The sequence below is a fragment of the Chlorocebus sabaeus genome, chromosome 12, assembly GCF_047675955.1.
Source record: "Chlorocebus sabaeus isolate Y175 chromosome 12, mChlSab1.0.hap1, whole genome shotgun sequence".
NCBI classification, from domain to species: Eukaryota; Metazoa; Chordata; class Mammalia; order Primates; family Cercopithecidae; genus Chlorocebus; species Chlorocebus sabaeus.
Window position 1 is genome coordinate 68,780,429 of NC_132915.1, and position 18,558 is coordinate 68,798,986.

Genomic DNA, 18,558 nt, shown 5'->3' on the forward strand with positions numbered 1-18,558 from the left:
TGCCCAGTCAAGTGTGGCTTTTCTAGTTGGCACATTGCCATCCTAAACAAATGCAAGGTTTTGATAGTAAGGAAGAAGAGGAGAGTGGATGTCGGCTAGGCACACTTTGCCAGGACTTTTTACAATAGTCATGGGCCAGGAGTTTCCAGGCAAAAAATAATGAAGATAGGGATCACACTGGCTTACAGTAACACTGGAGATGCTTATTATCCTTGTGAAGATATAGAGACAGGTAATGCCACATCTCAAACATATTCAAGACTTACATGGGCCACTGAGTTCCTTTCTCCCATTGCAACATTTCACAAACTTTCCCCCATTTTGGTGTCCTCCCAAGTACTGTCCCTCATTTTGGCACCTCTCCCAGTACTGTCAGAGGTGCAACGACATGATGGGCATGGGGAGAAAGTTACCAGGAGAGGTTGAAAAGTCATCAATGTCATCCCCATTTGGAGTTGCTTGTCCTTCCGTCTTCTCGGGAGATGCTAGCCTCTCCCGAGACACATCCCGATGGGCATATGTCAGTCCCAGCACATGCCCATGAGCCATGAGGGACTCTGGCTGTGTCACATGTCCTGGTCCCAGGGCCCAGCATCAATCTCTTTCATTTGTAGCGTCAGTGGTCCAAATCACTATCAAATATATTCAGGTCCTGACATCAACTAAGGGAGAGGAAGGTGCAAAGCAATCTAAGACAAGAAGTGAGAGCTGGTGTTGAAAGGAGGAGGCTGGGGCATTGCTCACTTTAGGATCACAAGGGCTGTTGCACTGCCTAATCCTAAAGAGCAAAGAAAGCAAGAGACTTTAACTAGATCAGACTTGCAGTTCCTGAAGCAGGGAGTCCAGAATGGCTTCCAAAGTCTGCATCATTATTGCCTTCTTCAGCTTCTCACTCACCACCTACACACTGGCAATTCCAGATCCCTCTCCAGCATGGGTCTCTCCCTAACTGACTGACTGCTGACCATGTCCTCTGCTTGCACCATACAGCCTGCAAACACAACACCTTCTAATCTGGACTCATCATCTTGTCCTCCCCTAACCTACTATTCTTTCTCTCATGCTGCCCACAAAGCTAAAAAAATCTGGTCTATCTCACTGGCATCTATTTCTTTCCCTTTGTCCTAGCAAGAGCCTGAGTGTTTCTTTGGGGTCCACTCCTTCGCCTCTTAGTCCTTACAGTTTCTATGGCTCCACCAAAGCTTAAGGGGTGGAGCTCATGGATTAGGTCTAAGTCAATTAGCACAGCCATAGCGATTGGCTGGAGGTGAGCATGTGACCAAAGCTGGTCCAATCAGGGCAAATCTCAGACTATTCATGGGAACACTTGGACACAAGCTCTTGTGTGTTTTTGTTGGATTTAAACCCGGAAGGATGTAGTTCAGAGAGGTGCTGGCAGCCATGTTGAAAAGTTATGGGAAGAACTGTCAAGAATGGAGTCAGCACAAAGTACATGAGCCAGAAGATGGGTGGAGGATATGCTGATGATGTGACCCTCATACTGTTCAGTTATATGAACACTGCACTCCTCTTCCCTTTTTTTAAAGGTCAGTTTGACTAGGTTTTCAGATATTTTCAACCAAAAGTGTTCTGTTACACCCGTCTCACTGTAGGGCTACACCACTGATTCAGCCAGTTAAGCCAGAAACCTGGGACCCACCTGTCGACTCACTCCCCACATCTAAGGGATACCAAAAAGCTCTCAATCTTTAGCCAGTCCCCTCCCTGCCACCCCCACTGCTATTGCCTCTGTTCAGGCCTGTGTCCTCTTTTGCCTGAGCCATGGCCAGTGACCATCAGGTGGCCTCCTCTTCAAACTTGCGGTTTCAATCTCTCCTCCTCCCCACCCAGCAGCGTGGCCTTTCTAAGAACAAACCTAACCATGACACAGTGCCCCATCACCTCCCGAGCTCCACTGGTAGGTCCTCCTTGACCTGGCCTCTAACTGAGGCTGTGGTCTCACCTCCTGCCACCTGTCACCCCCTGGAAGAAGATGCCTGTTCCACCTGCACGTCCCTGAATAGCCGAGACTGTCTCACACGTCCACTGGAAGATATGATCTTCCTACCTTTTCTTCCAAGAACATTCTTCCTCAATCTCTGATGTCCAGTGCAATCAACTCTGTGTAGCCTTCTCTGACCACTCTGCTGTAGTTGTTTGTTCCTGCCTTCCGCGACACTGTTCCTTGTCTTACCTTTATCATAGCAGTTGATCTGGTTTGTGAGGGAGGCCTTCTAGAAAGCGGGTGTGATGTGTCTGATCATTACTCTAGCATTTGCCACAAGGCCTGGCCCTGGGGTGGTCATCCAGTGTCTGCTGGTCAGCTGAGTGAATGATTGAATGAATGAAGGAAGGTAAGAGCAGATCAGACTAGGGAACATTGTCCTCTGACTGCTTTTGCTGCTGGGAGGGAGGGCCTTGTGGCTCGGAGGGAAGTTGTAATGAATGGGAAAGGGGAAAGAACCACCAAACCATATTGTGAGGTCACAGTCAGACTGAACTCTGACTGGACATGGTGGCTCATACCTGTAATCCCAACACTTTCGGAGGCCAAGGTGGGTGGATCACTTGAACTCACAGAGTTTAAGACCAGCCTGGCCAACATGGTGAAACTCTGTCTCTACTAAAAATGCAAAAATTAGCCAGGTGTGGTGGTAGGTGCCTATAGTCCCAGCTCCTAGGGAGGCGTAGGCAGGACAATCGCTTGAACTCCTAGGGAGGTGGAGGCTGCAGTGAGCCAAGGTCACGCCACTGCACTCCAGCCTGGATGACAGAGTGAGACTCTGTCTCAGAACAAAACAAACAAAAAAGAAAAACAAAGTGAACTCAGTGGAGGACTTTTCTTTACTCTGAGACTTTTTCTTTACTCTGAGGACTTTTCTTTACATCCTGAGCTGAGTACAGGCTGCTCTGGTGGCACAGAGGCGAGCTATCTAGACAGAATCAGGTGCTCATGAGTGTTAATTCCACCCAGCGCTGCCGCTTACTACCAGTATGACTTTGAACAAGTCATTTCCCTTATTTGAGCCTCAGTTTCCCTTTTGGCCTATCCGTTATAGTCCCTGACCCGTCTGCCTTGTAGGGCTGTTGTATGGATCAAAGAAAAAAGCTTTCTAGACCTGGGAGTACTCTTTGAAGGAGGCCAGGATGCCCATCAGTGACTCATGATCTCAACTCTTCTACCGTTCACCACTCCCACTGTGTTGTGAGGTTTCGCAGATCTAGGGAATCCATGGTCCTTATGGATTACATGTGTGAGTGGACAAGCTTGGATACCTCTGAGCACACATTCCAAGCTGCTTTTTTTTTTTTTTTTTTTTTTTTTTTTAGACGGAGTTTCACCTTGTTGCCTAGGCTGGAGTGCAATGGCGTGATCTCGGCTCACTGCAACCTCCACCTCCTGGGTTCAAGCCATTCTTCTGCCTCAACATCCCTAGTAGCTGAAATTATATGTGCCCACCACCACGCCCAGTTAATTGTTTGTATTTTAGTAGAGACAGGGTTTCAACGTGTTGGTCAGGCTGGTTTCAAACTCTGACCTCAGGTGATCCACCTGCCTCGGCCTCCCAAAGTGCTGGGATTACAGGCGTGAGCCATCACGCCTGGCCTCCCAAGCTGCATTCTTTTGATGGCTACTGACAAAAACTCAACTTCAACTGTATTAAGCAAAAATGGAATTTATTGGCACACAGAACTAAGAAGTCAAGGACTTCAGGCACAGCTGGATCCAGGATCCCAACAATATCTATCCTAGGGCTTTTTTTTTTTCTCTCTCTCTCTCTCTCTGCTTCCTTCTGCTGGCTTCATTCTGAGGCAAGCCTTCCTTACTCCATGAAGGGACTCCAGGAAGCTCCAGGCTTCCATCATTCTTACAGCTAGCAATCTCAATATTTTCAGTGAAAGTTCAGGCATTGAGTTTTGCTACATTCTCTTGGATCAAGGGTCCATCTCTTGATGTACTGCTGTGGAGAGGGGCACTAGAGGGACCTAAGTTCCATGCCCACTTTTGGAGCAGGGGTGGACATAGCACTACCTGAACCAGGCATGGGGAGAAGCGGCTCAGTGAAGCAGGAAAGAGAAGATGCGTGCCAATCAGGCAATAGCAAGTGTCACCAGTTGCCAGTGGCCTAGGCAGAGTGGATGTGAAATCGTGAGGTCAGCAGATCTTGTGTCTGGGGCCCCTTCCTCCTTCTTGGTGCCATCTCCCACCCCTGTGCCATCAGCTGGGAGTGGCACAGAACTACTCAGATGAGCTGGGCCCACAGAGCCAGAGGAATCTGTGCGTCTGGGAAGCAGCCAGGAGGTCAGGCCTCCTAAGCTTGGGGTGGAAGGAGGCTGCCAAGCCCTGGACTCCCTCCTCGTCCCAGCGCCTCCCTGCCTGGCTGCAGCTAGATCCCCGGAGGCTGACAAGCTCAGAGGGCAAGGGTGAGGGGGTGCCCTGATAGAAAGAGAAGCGACGGGATTCAGGAGGCCTCAGGTTAGGCTGGGTGAGCTCTGGCTCACTGGGGAGCCATCTCTGCCTCAGGCTGGCCTCACAGGTGTGCCACCCGAGCCCAAGGCCCCATGCCTAGATGGGCCCCATGCTTGGTGTAATGCTCTACTGTTACCATCTTGAAATTCTTCAAAGTGTTTGAAGCAGGTGCCTCCAGTTTTCATTTTGCACAACCCCCAAAAGTTATGTAGCCAATCTTGGTCTCAGTTTCCCAATCCGTGTCAAGAAAATGATGGACTAAAGGACCAGAGGAGCTTGGAGGTGACTTCCCACTGACAGCAGAAGCAGGTGGTCCTCCAGGGGAGCTTCTCTGGGCTCACAAGTGGTTATTTCCCCTGAGAAGGTCACCCAAAGCTGCCCCATGTTGCCACCTCCTTTCTCCTCCTCCAGCTCCTGTCCTTTGAGGGGTGGAAGGAGCTACAGCTGTGACCAGCACCCAGGACTCAGGGAGCACTCCAGTCCTGAGGGCCAAGGCACGCCCTGGAGGGAGCCTCAATGAGCCTTCATCAGAACTTCGCAGAGCTTAATGAGCCTGAGAATCACCAGGAGCTTGTTAAAATGCAGATTCTGCTTCAGTAGGTCTGAGTGGGGCCTGAGAGTCTGCATTTCTAACATGCTCGAAGGGAATGCCAGGGCTACTGGTCCACGGCCACACTTTGAGTAGCATGGTGCCAGACGGGGGTGTTAAGCCAGAGGGGTGAGACTGGGCCTCAGGACTGGGCAGGGCAGCATTGCGGGGTGGATAAAGGCACAGAGCTGAGAAGTGCAGCGTGTCCACATTTGCTCCAGCTGCCATGACAAGTACTCCAGGCTGGGTGGCTTAAACAACAGAAACTGATTTTCTTGCAATTCTGGAGGCGAGAATTCCCAGATCAAGGTGTGCCCTGGGATGGCTTCCTCCAAGGCCTCTCTCTGTGGCTTGTAGGTGGCCGCCTTCAGTCTCTGTGTTCACATGGCATTCACTCTGTGCTTCTCTGTGTCCTAATCTCTTCTTACGAGGACACCACCCATCAGATTGGGTTAGGGCCCCCCATTGAGCTCACTCAAACTTAATGACCTCTTTAAAGACCATGTCTCCAAATATAGCCGCATTCTGAGGTACTAGGGGTTAGGACATCGATGTATGAATTCAGGGAGGGACGTGATTCAGCCCATGGCATGGGCGTGCACAGGAGGGGCACAAAGTGGAAGTCATCAAGCTCTCACTATGTGCCAGGCTTGGAGCTGGGTGCTCTGCGTATTTTTTTCATTTAATCCCCAAACAGCTCTGAGAGGTACAAAGTGAGCCACAAACGCTGTTGAGGTCCCTCTGTGTGCCAGGCACTGGGCTAGGCACACACATACATCATGGCATGGCGTCCCCACAGAGTCTGCTCCTCATGCTCAAAGGCATGGAACCTGAGACCCAGTGAGGAAAGAAAGTGTGCTCCAGGTCACTCAGGGATGGGGCCAGGACTCAGGTGTTTGTGGTCCATTTTCACCCCTCCTTCTCTACCTCCTTGCCTTGCTGCTTGGGAACGGCGGTTCACAAGTCACTCTACATTGCCATCAAATAAACTAGAGGGTCTCTTTTCCTTTTATTTCTTTTTTGAGATGCAGTCTCACTTTATTGCCCAGGCTGGAGTGCAATGGTGCAATCTTGGCTCACTGAAAACTCCGCCTCCCAAGTTCAAGCGATTCTTTTGCCTCAGCCTCCCAAGCAGCTGGGATGACAGGCATGCCCCACCACGCCTGGCTAATTTTTGTATTTTCAGTAGAGATGGGGTTTCAACATGTTGGTCAGACTGGTCTTGAACTCCTTACCTCAGGTGATCCACCTGCCTTGGCCTCCCAAAATGCTGCGATTACAGGTGTGAGCCACGGTGCCTGGCCATTAGAGGGTCTCTAATTGTAGAAGACAGAAGGAAGTGGTGAAAAACAAAAAGACACCTGCTGGCTGGTGGGGTGTCCTGGAGAAAGGCCGCACCCATACCAGGCACCAAGGCTGGTGTGTGATGAATGTGGAACCCCTGGACCCTTTGCAGTTGGGGTTCTGGAGGTACTCCAGCCTCAGCAAGGGGAGGAGCATGTGCTCCAAGCTTGCCAAATGGGTGGTTCCTGTGGTTGGATTTGGGGCACACTCTGCTCTGGAGAATGGAGCTCGCAGAGCCATTTTCAGTCTCAGTGAGCCCCCAGGTTCCTTCTGCCACTCTGAGCTCTCTTTACCTATTCCTCATCATCGGGACGTTTGTGCATCTACACTGGCGGTCATGGGATTTTTTTTTCTTTTCTTGAGACAGAGTCTTACTCTGTCACCGAGGCTGGAGTGCACTGTTGCGATCTTGGCTCACTGCAACCTCTGCCTTCCTGGTGCAAGTGATTCTCCTGCCTCAGCCTCCCAGGTAGCTGGGATTACAGGTGCATGCCACCACACCTGGCTATTTTTGTGGCTGTTGTTGTTGGCCAGGCTAGTCTCAAACTCCTGGCCTCAAGTGATCCATTCACCTCTGCCTCCCAAAGTGCTAGGGTTACAAGCGTGAGCCATGGCGCCTGGCCTGGTCATGGGATTTTAAAGCAGGCAGGGACCCTGGAAGGACCCAGTGGGCCAGTCCATTGACCCTTGTTTGGGTCACAAACTCCTTGGAGAACCTCAAGGGAGCCATGGCCCCTGTCCCTGGGAGAGCACACCTGTGTGCACATGCACATAGACACACCCGATCATTCTCAGCTGCGGGAGCCTCCAGGTGCAAGATTCTGCCTTAGAAGGCGCTACAGCACCTCTACCCTTGGTGCACACCCCAGGGGATGAGTTCTCACTTTCTGCTGTGCCTACCCAGGGCTTTGGTTCACCACCCTGGTTACCTCTTTTTGTTGGAGCCAACTCTGGCTCCCAGTGGCTTCTTTCCATGGGTCATTGTTCTGCTGCTCAGAGCCACCTGGAATGAGGTCACCGTGTCCTCTCTGTGACACAGAAGAGAAGATAAGGATCTACCTCCCCTGGAGTTCACCCCTCTCCATGGTGTTCAGCTGTGGCTCTTTCCTCACAGGGCGGGCATCCAGACCTTTCCCAGCCTGTCTTGGCCCCAGACCCATTCCTGTTTCTCAGTGTTCTCATTGAGGGCTGGCCCCAAAAACACCGAATTCCAGGTGCAGTCTGGCCAGCCCTAGGAGAGCAGATTGCTCACCCCGTTTGTTCTGGGTGTTGGCCCCCATTAATGTAGCTGTGGAGATAAACATAACACAGCAGATCCACTGAGCTAGGGATCAACTCAGACTCCCGGATCGTCTCCCTATAAACAGCTGTGCAGTCACCTCTTCCCTTTCCTCTTTCTAGTATTTGTGAGGTTTTAGATGGAAATCCCAGTTTACACCAGATATTTGGTTTTCTGTCACGTTCCTTTACTGCTCATAGTACCCTCAGCCAAAGGCATTCCCACCCCGAACCTCAGTTTCCTCACAGATTTGTTGGGATGGTGAAATGTATAAGGTCACTGTTGGGGCTTGGAAGGGTGTTCTGTTTCTGTGTGTTGTTGTTTTGGAAAAGATTTCTGGTTGTTTCTAAAATCCATTTCCTCCCTTTTACATGGAAATAAAACTCTCACCTTGGTGTGCAGATGCTCAGCATAAGACCATAATTCCCAGCCTGTCTTGCGCTGGATGGAAAGAGAGGGTAAGCAGGGTGCAATAGTGCCTGCTTATCCACGCTTCTCACAGTTTCTGTTACCCAAGGTCCAGAACGGCAAGTGATTTGGAGAGAGAGAAAGAGAGAGAGAAGTCACATTCACATATTTTTTATTACTGTGTATTATTATAATTGTTCTATTTTATTAGTTACATTGCTGGTCTTTCACGGCGCCTAATTTATAAATTAAACTTTATCATAGGTATGTATGTATAGGAAAAAATACAGTGTATATAAGGTTTGGTACTATCTGCAGCTTCAGGCATTCACTGGGGGTCTCGGAACGCATCCCTCACAGATAAGAGGGACTATTGTACTCAATTTCCCGTTGTGCCTTTGAAGAGAAGAGTGTGTCCTCTTTCATTACCCACTCTGTGGATGGAGGAAGATGTGTGGGGTGCTATCTGGAACACCTGGATGAGTACAGCCCCTTAGGATGGCAGAGCAATAAGACAGAAGCAGCCTTGGCCCCGATGACTTCAAAAAGCCGCCTCAGCCTCCTCAGAAAGATTTTTTTTTTTTTTTTTGAGATGGACTCTTACTCTGTCGCCCAGGCTGGAGTGCAGTGGTGCAATCTCGGCTCACTGGAACCTCTGCCTCCCGGGTTCAAGAGATTCTTCTGCCTCAGCCTCCAGAGTAGCTGGGATTACAGGCGCCCACCACCACGCTGGGCTAATTTTTGTATTTTTGGTAGCGACGAAGTTTCACCATGTTGGTCAGTCTGGTCTCAAACTCATGACCTCGTGATCTGCCTGCCTTGGCCTCCCAAAGTGCTGGGATTACAGGCGTGAGCCACCGCGCCCGGCCAGACGGACTTTCATGTGAGTGAGAGATGAACTCCTATTCTGCATAAGCCGTGTTATTTGTGTTGCATGTCTCAGCCTTGTCACAGCCTAATCAATGAGTTTTTTCAGGCATTTTATTTAGAAGAGGCAGATACAGGCTCAAATCAATAGGGAAGAAGAGAGGGACTTGCAAATACTCTAAAGAAGCCGATATTTTTTTTTCTTTACTTCTGCTTCTTTCCTTCCCTCCTGCCATTTCTCCCCCTCCTTCCATCCAATCCTTGAACATTTATTGGGTTCATTTTCTGTACCAGGCCTTCTGCCAGGCACTGTGGATACAGAGATGATTAAGACACAGTGTCTGCTGTAGACTAGCAAGGGAGACAGAGGGCATGTAGACATGCCCTCAAGTCCACGTGACAAGATCACCATGGAGGGGTTTTCAGGGTGATGGGTGGACTCGGAGAAGCAGCCACCTCTTTTGCTTGGGAAGGTGAGAGGGAGGGAGTCGGAGGATTATGGCTTGAGTTGATCCATTTGGGCTGAGTAGAGGTTCTCCAGAAAGAGAAGGGAGGGAACAGCATTCCAAGCGGAGGAAATAGCTTGTGCAAAGTACTAGAAGTGTGCAGGAGCATTGAGTGTGAAGAGCTGTGGGCTCTTTGTGGTGGGAGCGAGGGGTGGAAGACGGCTGATCAGGGACTTGCTTTGCTGCAAAGTGCCCTGCCAGAAGTCACCTCCCTTCTGAGGAGTGCTGAGCAAGGAAGAAACAACTGCTTTGCAAACAAACACCTCATGTATTTATTTCCTCTGTTTTCCTCATATCTCTCATCTTTTCCCCTGAATGAGATGCCTCCTGGTTTCACTTAATTTCCACAGGAAACTAGAAGGAGCAACATCTGTCTAAATTCTCCCTAACTCACTCCAGATTTTCAGGGTCAGAATGTGGCCCCTGAAAGTCAGGGTCTCTGTGGGGTCAGAGGTGACAGCCCCAGAACTGGGGGCTTGTGCCGAGCCCCTCGTGGCAGCGGAGTCCAGGCACCAGTTCCCTGCACAATACAGATGTTCAGCAAGGATTTTGTTGGGAGTGTAATCAGCTGCCAAGGCAGCCCCTGGAGAGGGGAGTGTGGGCCTTGTTCCCATGGGCTCCTGCCCAACGTTCCTTCGTTCCTGAGTTTTATGTTCCTGGGAGAGGCTGGAGGCTGAGCAATGCTTCAGCTCCACAGCAGCTGCCCCCTCCTCGGGAAGGCAACAACCTCTTTCCTCACGTGGCCTTGGGACATTGGCCTCCCAACCTGGGGACATTGTTTTGTTCACAGCTGCATGCTCATGGCATTTATTTAGGGGACACTTTCTCTTCTGCCACCCACAAGGAGGCAGCTTGGAGCAGAAGGAGCAGAGCTGAGCCTCCAGGGATGGAGGTCTGTTCCTGGGGAAAGGGGCTCCTTCTCTTTGAGGCTCAGTTTCCTCATCTGTAAAACAGAGCAGGCTGGCCCAGGTGGCATCTAAGGTGATGTGTGGACAGGTGTGGACTTTGGAGTCATGCAGACTTGCATTCTGCCTGGGCCACTTGGCAGCTGCATGGCCTTGGGGAGGTCCTGAGCCTTGCCAGCTGTGGTGTCCTGTCCTCATCTGTGCATGGAGGACGTGGGACCAGGTCATCTTGAAGGGCCTCGAGGGCTTAGTGAAGAGGCCAGGAGAGCCTGCTCTCGACAACAACGCTGAGGAAAATCATTTTGTATTCTCCCTTTTGGAAAAATATTTCTAATTCTACGCCTGTTGGAACCAAGCAAGGTCAACACAAAAAAATTGGCCCTCTGCTATTCTAAGAAAACTAAAGCAGGAACAATAGAGCAAATACCACATGCTCTCACTTGTAAGTGGGAGCTAAACATCAAGGACACGTGACCCAAGGAGGGGAACAACAGGCACAGGAGCCTACTTGAAGGTAGTGGATGGGAGGAGGGTGAGTTGGGTACTATGCTCATTGTCTCGGTGACAATATAATCTGTACAGCAACCCCCCATGACACTCAATTTACCTCTATAACAAACCTGCACATATACCCCTGACCCTAAAATAAAAGCTAACAAAATAAATAAATAAAACAAAACATGGGAGGCCGAGGCGGGTGGATCACCTGAGGTTGGGAGTTGGAGACCAGCCTGGCTAACGTGGTGAAACCCCATCTCTACTAAAAATACAAAAATTAGTTGGATGTGGTGGCGCTCATCTGTAATCCCAGCTACTTGGGAGGCTGAGGCAGGAGAATTGCTTGAACTTGGGAGGCGAAGGTTGCAGTGAGCCAAGATCATGCCACTGCACTCTAGCCTGGGCAACAGAGCAAGACTCCATCTCAAAATAATAATAATAATAATAATAATAATAATAATAATAATAATAATGTTTTTAACAAAAGAAGAGGCATCCATGATTTACCCTTCCTCCCACCCCTTGCCCCCAGTCTCCACAGATCAGTGGACTGTTTTTTCTAAAGCATAACTGGATGACTAGTTGGGTTGTCCTCTTCCTGCACCCCACCTTACTGTGTCCTCTCACTCACTCTGGCCCCTTTCAGACCCTTCAGCAGTCCAAACTACAGCCTCTTCTGGAGCTTGCATTGTCCAAGGATGACAAGAGGCAGCCCTAAGGGGTGAGGGTGGGAGGGCGAGGTGGGGGTTAACTCCTCCAGCGTCTTCATGTGCGTCTCCCAAACCCTCCATCTCGGAAATGCGGGGTGCTATTGGTGTGTAATGATGTTGAGTCGCCCAGGTTCCCCCTTCAAGGTGCTGGCAATCCCCCGTGCCTGCTGCACTCTTCCCCTTCCCGCCCACTGCTCCTGCTGGCTGCCTCCCCTCTTTCAGATCTTGGTGTCCTGTCGCTCTCCTTCCTGATGCCTTGTCCGTCCCCCATCTCATCTTTCAGGGCCCTGGGCACTTTTTCTTCCAAGAACTCATCATATTTGTAGTTATACATGGATCTCGCCCTCTCCCATTTGATGCCTGGCTCTTGCAATGGATTATAAATGCCAGGAGGGCAGAGGTCATGCTGGCCTTACCGTATTCCCATTGTCTCACATAGTGCCTGGGAAATAGTTGGCTCTGGACAAATCATTGTTGAATGACTGAAGAAATGAATCACCCAGTGAATCTAGAGTGTGGTGGCAATGTGAGCGCAACAGGAAAGCAAGTGGCTGCAAATCACGTTGTACTACATACAGACTTTGGCACTAACATGGCGGGCACTCAAATCCTAGTGGTGACCCTGGGGACTCCAGGAAGGCAGGCTGTTTTCCCTCTCGGCCCCACAGAGGAGAGTGTCTCAAGAAAGAGAAGGTGGTCACCTGTGTTGAAATGTTCCTGAGAGGCCAAGGAAGAAAAGGACTGAGGTATGTCTATTGGACTCAGCCACAGGAGGTTATGGTGACCTTGACAAGAACAGTTTTAAAGGACTGGGGAGTCGGAAACCAGACTACAGGGGAGGGAGCAGGAGTCGAGGAAGTGGGGATTATGGGTAGAAATTACTCACAGAGACTATTTCTAGACACTAGACCAGGAATGGGAGGAGAGACGTCATTAGCTGTTTCTTACCAAGAAGGATCACATCAAATTTATTTGGAAAATTTTTGGAATAATAATGATTCATCTACTAGATGGCTAGCAAAATAAGATGCCTCAACCCCTAGTCCTACTTCTCACCATTAACTAGACTATGAGAATTGAAGGGACCTCCAATTCTCAACACAGCCCTCTCATTCCATAGATGAGGTGCCTGAGGCCCAGAGAGGGTCAGGGATGTGCCCAAGGTCACACAGCAGATGAGGGGGAAACCCAGGTTTTGAAGCAGGCTCCTGTGGGCCCAGCCCACGGCTCTTTTCCCATATTCTATGTCTTTCTTTCCTCTGTCCTTTCTAAACAGTCTTTATTGACTCCAGGAAATGGGAAGGATAGTTATTTTTAGTTTATTCAAAATGAGTAAAATGGGTAATGGTTTTTTCCCCCAATATATCAGATCCAAAATATGTCTTATGTAAGAGCTCACTGGGATGAGAAATGGTCGCACAGTGAGAACAAAGATTTCTTTGACTATTAAAAGCTCCAGAGTGAACCCTAAACTGGCCCAAATAACTGGGCTCAGCTCTCCTTGCCTAGCTGACAGAAGAAGGCTGGGCAGGGCTGTGTGTGTGTGTGCATGCACGTGCACGTGTGTGTGTACAAGTGAGCACATGTGTGTGTGTAGCAGGCTCCCTCTCTGGGGTGATTTCCAGAGCACCAAAACAAGCACCCCGAATCTGAACTTCTTCAATACCATTTATCATCATGATCAATTCTACTAAAATATGTATAAAATTTACTATCTTAATTATTTTAAGTGTATACTTCAGTGTGTTAAGTACACACATGTTGTTTATTGTGCAACCATTAGCACCATCCAGAATTTTCCAGAAACCTTTTTATCTTGCAAAACTGAAACTCTATACCCATGAAAAAACAGCTCCCCATTCCTTCTTCCCACAAGGCCCTGGAAATCACCATTCCAATTTCTGACTCTATGAATTTGACTTCTCTAGAGACCTCCTGTAAGTGGAATCATATGACGTTTGTTCTTGTGTGACTGGCTTGTTTCACTCTCAGTACCTCTTTGAGTGTGCTCCCCATGCCCCCAACACCCCATGAGGCACCCTCCCTTCAATACCTCTTTGAATGTGTCATTGTGCCCCCAACCGCCCATGAGATACCCTCCTTTCAGCACCTCTTTGAGTGTGATCCTCGTGCTCCCAACCCCCCACGAGACAACCTCCTTTCAGTACCACTTTGAATGTGATCCTCGTGTCCCCAGTACCCCATGAGACATCCTCTCCTTTGGCAGAGGATTTGATCCTTGGTTGAAGAGCGACAAGCAACCCTGGGAAGAAAGCATTTCAAGCTTTATTGGCACTTTGTCTTTAGTGCCAATCAATGGATACTTCCTTGAGAGCAGGTTTTGATAGGGTAGGGGTGACCCTGGTTGAAAGCCCTGATTGATTATGGGTAGGAAGAGGGAGAGACCTAATGACGGAGAAAAAAAAAATTGTTCTGCCTGGAAAAATGTTGCTGGGATCATTATAAGTGAATCCACGAAACAGCAATTAGTTTTATAACACAGCCACTTCTGAAATTTATGTCCCTAGGTGTATTGACCTCATGTTATGCTCTGACTTGATTCCTTGGAGAGTCATAAATTAAGTGTCCTCACAGGACTGCTAGCAATAATCATAATAATCCTCTTGTATTTTGGTTGCATTCTACACTTTAGGATACACTTTCATTTCTATTATTTTATTTGATCAAAATGACAACAGTGTGTGCTCGTTAGAATATGACTTATCATCCTCATTTTTCAGGTGAAGAAGCCAAGTTTCAGTGGGTGGAAGGGACCTGCTCAGGCTTATACAATCACTTGTTGGTAGCACTGGATTGAGAACCCAAGTCTTTAGCCCAGGCCTCTTTCCACTGTTCCACACTTTGCTGGAGTTTTCTCCCCTCTACCTCCCATTTGACCTCAGACTCAATCCTTCTCCAAGAATAATGCATCACTATGCAGAGGCTCAAATTAGAAACTCCAGAGTCGTCCTTGACATTCCCTTGCTCCAGTTTCATATCCAGTCTTCAATTAAGCCCTGTTGTTTTTAATTCCTGAATGTGTTTTCAATACTCCCCCTTCTCTGCAAGTCTGGACCGGCAGAATCCAAGCCTTTTACTCTTACCTGGAGTTAGTCCTTTAGACTGCCATGATGCCCTTTCTGTTCTTCTCTTCCTCTGTTATTTCCCAGGAAATGTGGATTTGAACAAGGTTAGACGAGTTTCTGTATCGTAGAATTTCTCAGAGCTTCTGACCTGCTAAGAATGGTAACAGTGACTTGCCAAAGTAAGGGGCATGTGTTTGCCATACTCTAAACTTACTTGATCTTTCCTGGACCCCTGTGGTTTATCTCTACCCTCTCCCCTATCCGTTCTCCACACTTAAGCTGCACACACCTCTGCTAACTGCAAAACTGCCCTCCCCACCCCACGCCATGCTCCTCCTATCCCTCTGGCCTTCCAGTCCCTCTGACATGTGGTAAGATGCACATGCCCTGCCAGGGTCCCCTCTGCCAGGCTTCTCTATCACCAGCTGTGGCAGTGTCAGTTGCTGGTGCTCACAGCTGCCTCCTCTGGAAGCCACCTTACCAGGGAGGTCACGTTCCCTGGAGCTCCAGAAGCATCTCATAACCAATATCTGACATGATGTTTGCAGTACCTTTTACTTATTTCTCTTTCTCTTTATTTTCCAGTAGCTGGGACTACAGGTGTACACAACCATGCCCAGCTAATTTTTTATTTATTTATTTATTTTTAGACGCAGGGTCTAGCTATGTTTCTCGGGCTGGTCTTGGACTCCTGGCATATTAGTCTGTTTCACACTGCTATAAAGAACTACCTGAGGGTGAGTAATTTACAAAGAGAAGAGTTTTAATTGACTCACAGTTCTGCACGGCTGCAGAGGCCTCAGGAAACTTACAATCATGGTGAAGGTGAAGGGGAAGCAAGGTATATTTTACATAGTGGCAGGAGAGAGAAAGAGAGCAAGGGGGGAGGTGACACACTTTAAAACCATCATTTCTCGTAAGAACTCACTCACTCTCATGAGAACTCACTCACTCTCATGAGAACATCATGGGGGGAACTGTCCCCATGATCCAATCATCTCCCACCAGGTCCCTCCTCTGACACGTGAGGATTACAAGTCGAGATGAGATTTGGTGGGGGACACAGAGCCACACCATATCACGTGGCTTCAAGTGATGCTCCTGCCTCAACCTCCTGAGTTGTTGGAGTGAGTCACTACTCCCAGTCCAAGATTTATTGTTGTTAAAAGGTCATGATGCTGGTGAGGAGATCAGGAGCCAGGCATTCTGATACACAGCTGGTAGGAAAATAACTTAGTACCACCATTTGAATAAGGCCCTTTGGGGCAGAGAGTTTGTCTCTGTGTTCACCTCTGAATCTCCAGTGCCCAGAACCATGCCTGGCACTTGGGCACTCAATTAAAATTTGTTGAACAAATGTAAGACAATTTGATAATACATCGTGAAGCTTACGTTTTCATATCCCATTGTTTAGTAATTCCACTTCCTAAGGAAACTCTTAAAAATTAGGACAAAGATATTTATGTAAGGACATTCCTCACATTCATTTATAAACTCATAAAACTGGAATCAACCTAAGTGTCCACAGGATGGTGACTAGCTTAATTATGGCACATCCACACTGAGAAATCTGATATAATTGATAAAAATGACATATTCAAAGAATATTGGGCATATAGGATTATGCTATTGAAAAATACTAAGTGAAAACAATTTAAAATTCTATGTGCAGTATAATTTTAATTTTTGGAAAAAACAAAACAAAACAAAACCACACTTGTTGATAGTGGGTTGCAGTGACTTTTACTTATTTCTTGTCCTCTTTATTTGCCAAAATGCCCACAATGAATATGTGTTGCTTTTGTAGTCAGAAAAAAAAGCTTTGAAAAGGAAAGCATAGTTAATAACAAAATTGTGAGCAGCCAGGAAAAATGGGAATAACTTGTAATAGTATTTTTCCCACTAATACTTCATAACAGATCATTTTATGGTGGGTTAAAGAACATACCTCCTTATTAAATTGGCCTGGCCTTGTTTGGACAACAATGAGGATTAGATTTCATGAGACACTTTGTGTTGTTTTCATGTTCTTAGTGTGTATTTTTCCATGACTTGGAAAATCTTAAAATACTGGCTTCTCTTTAAAAAAAAAAAAAAAGTTTTACAACTCCTTTGACTGGAATTGATTTCTCCTGTGGCTCTGGGGTCTGTAAAAGGCATCAGGATGCGACAAGGCATTGACCTTTATTCTTTGCCGTGGCCAGAGAATTTCCCTATGACTGGCTCAAGGTTTCCAAGAGGAAGGCAATTAAATGACCTAGCACAATTGCCTGGATCCTTGTCCCTGGGCTTATCTTGATTAGGAGGAAGTGGCTATCTAGTTGTTCCAAATTTAGAGCGTAGAAAAGAGCCGGATGTCTGAGACTATCACACAGAGAAAGCCTTAACCCACTGGGGCTTTTGCCCTGCTCACCACTTCCCTGATATCTGGCTGTGTCCACCTTGATGCAGAGCACAGGGACCTTTGGGTTACAACTTTCCCCTTCCCAGCAAGTCTGTCCTAGTTTCAAAGTCCACTGAGAGGCTCATTTCCACGCTAAGATTGAAAAGACGCTGGGCACATACCTCCTGAGAGATTTGTTGGCTTATGCTAAAATTTCTGTCATCTCTGAGACCGAGTTCAGAATCCTGAGGCTGGTGGTCAAGACCCTTCACCATCTGGCCCCCTGCTGCCCCTCTCCCATTGTTCATCTCTACTACAGCGACAGGGAAGTGTTTATGAGAGCAAACTCCAGGGACTAGAAACAGATGTTGTCCCTGCCCCCAGGGAGCTTACAGAATAGTAGGAAGGTAGAAATTCAGCACGCAGAGGGGAGTACATTTGCAGCCCGGCAGAGATCTGGCCTTAAAGACCAGATTGGCTTCTTCCTAGTTGTGCGATCTTGGACAAATTATTTTATACCTCTGTGTCTTTGCCACCTCATCTGTTAAAGGGGGATAATATTAATATTACTAATAATACCAAATTCATAAGATGTATGTGAGCTTTACATTATTTGATATGTGTGAAGCGCTCTGTACCATGTCCGCTGTATACCTTCATCCCTCAGTATCCATGGGGCATTGGTGCCAGGACCCCTCCAGGAATACCAACATTTGAGGATGCTTAAGTCCCTGATATAAAATGGTGTAGTGTTTGCATAGAACCTGTGCACATCCCCCAGATGCTTTAAATCATCTCTAGATTGCTTATAATAGCAAACACAACATGAATGCTATGTAAATAGTTGTTATACTGTATTGTTTAGGAAATAATGACAAGAAAAAGAGTCTGTACATGTTCAGTAGAGAAGACACCATCCATTTTTTTCCACTGAATATTTTCAATCCACAGTTGGTTGAATTCACAGATGCAGAACCTGCAATATGGAGGGCCAGCTGTACTCAGTGCTTAGTACATGTTAACTCTTAGAGAAAGAAAATTCATTCACTTAGAGAAAACTTGCTGAGCTTTGACTAGGTGCTGGGCACTTTGCCAGATGCTGTAAATTCAGAAGGGGATAATGCACAGTCCCTGGCCTCATCTCCAAAAACCCCATATTTTATTGGAGACGCAAATGGGAACGGAACAAGGTAGCATAGCTCCAGGCACCTTGTTCCAGAAACTCTGGTCTCCTTTCCTTTCCAAATGTGCCATGCACTTTCATGCTTTGTGCTGTTGCTCCTTATCTCTAAAAAGCTTTCCCTTTTCCTCAGCCACTGAAAACATTCAAGATCTAGCTTATGATGTGTCATCAACACTGTGACGCCTTCCCTGACTCCCAAACCAGAATCATGGACTCTTCTGTGTCTCCATCGTGCTCTATATAAACTCTCTGCCTCTCATCTTCCCCTCAGCCAGGGCTGGTCATTAGAGGAACATCTCCCAGTAGACTGGAAGTTCTTTGAAGGCAAA

General features: G+C 47.8%; 1 long non-coding RNA gene across 1 annotated transcript; it reads right to left on the bottom strand.

Moving 5' to 3' along the window:
• Positions 1-3,392: 3,392 nt before the first annotated feature.
• On the bottom strand, positions 3,393-14,974 carry LOC140713082 (uncharacterized). The gene is made up of 4 exons (XR_012094940.1): positions 14,682-14,974; positions 8,074-8,188; positions 7,334-7,432; positions 3,393-6,376 (listed from the first exon to the last, which is right to left on the bottom strand). It is a non-coding gene; the product is annotated as an uncharacterized lncRNA (long non-coding RNA).
• Between the last annotated feature and the right edge of the window lie 3,584 nt (positions 14,975-18,558).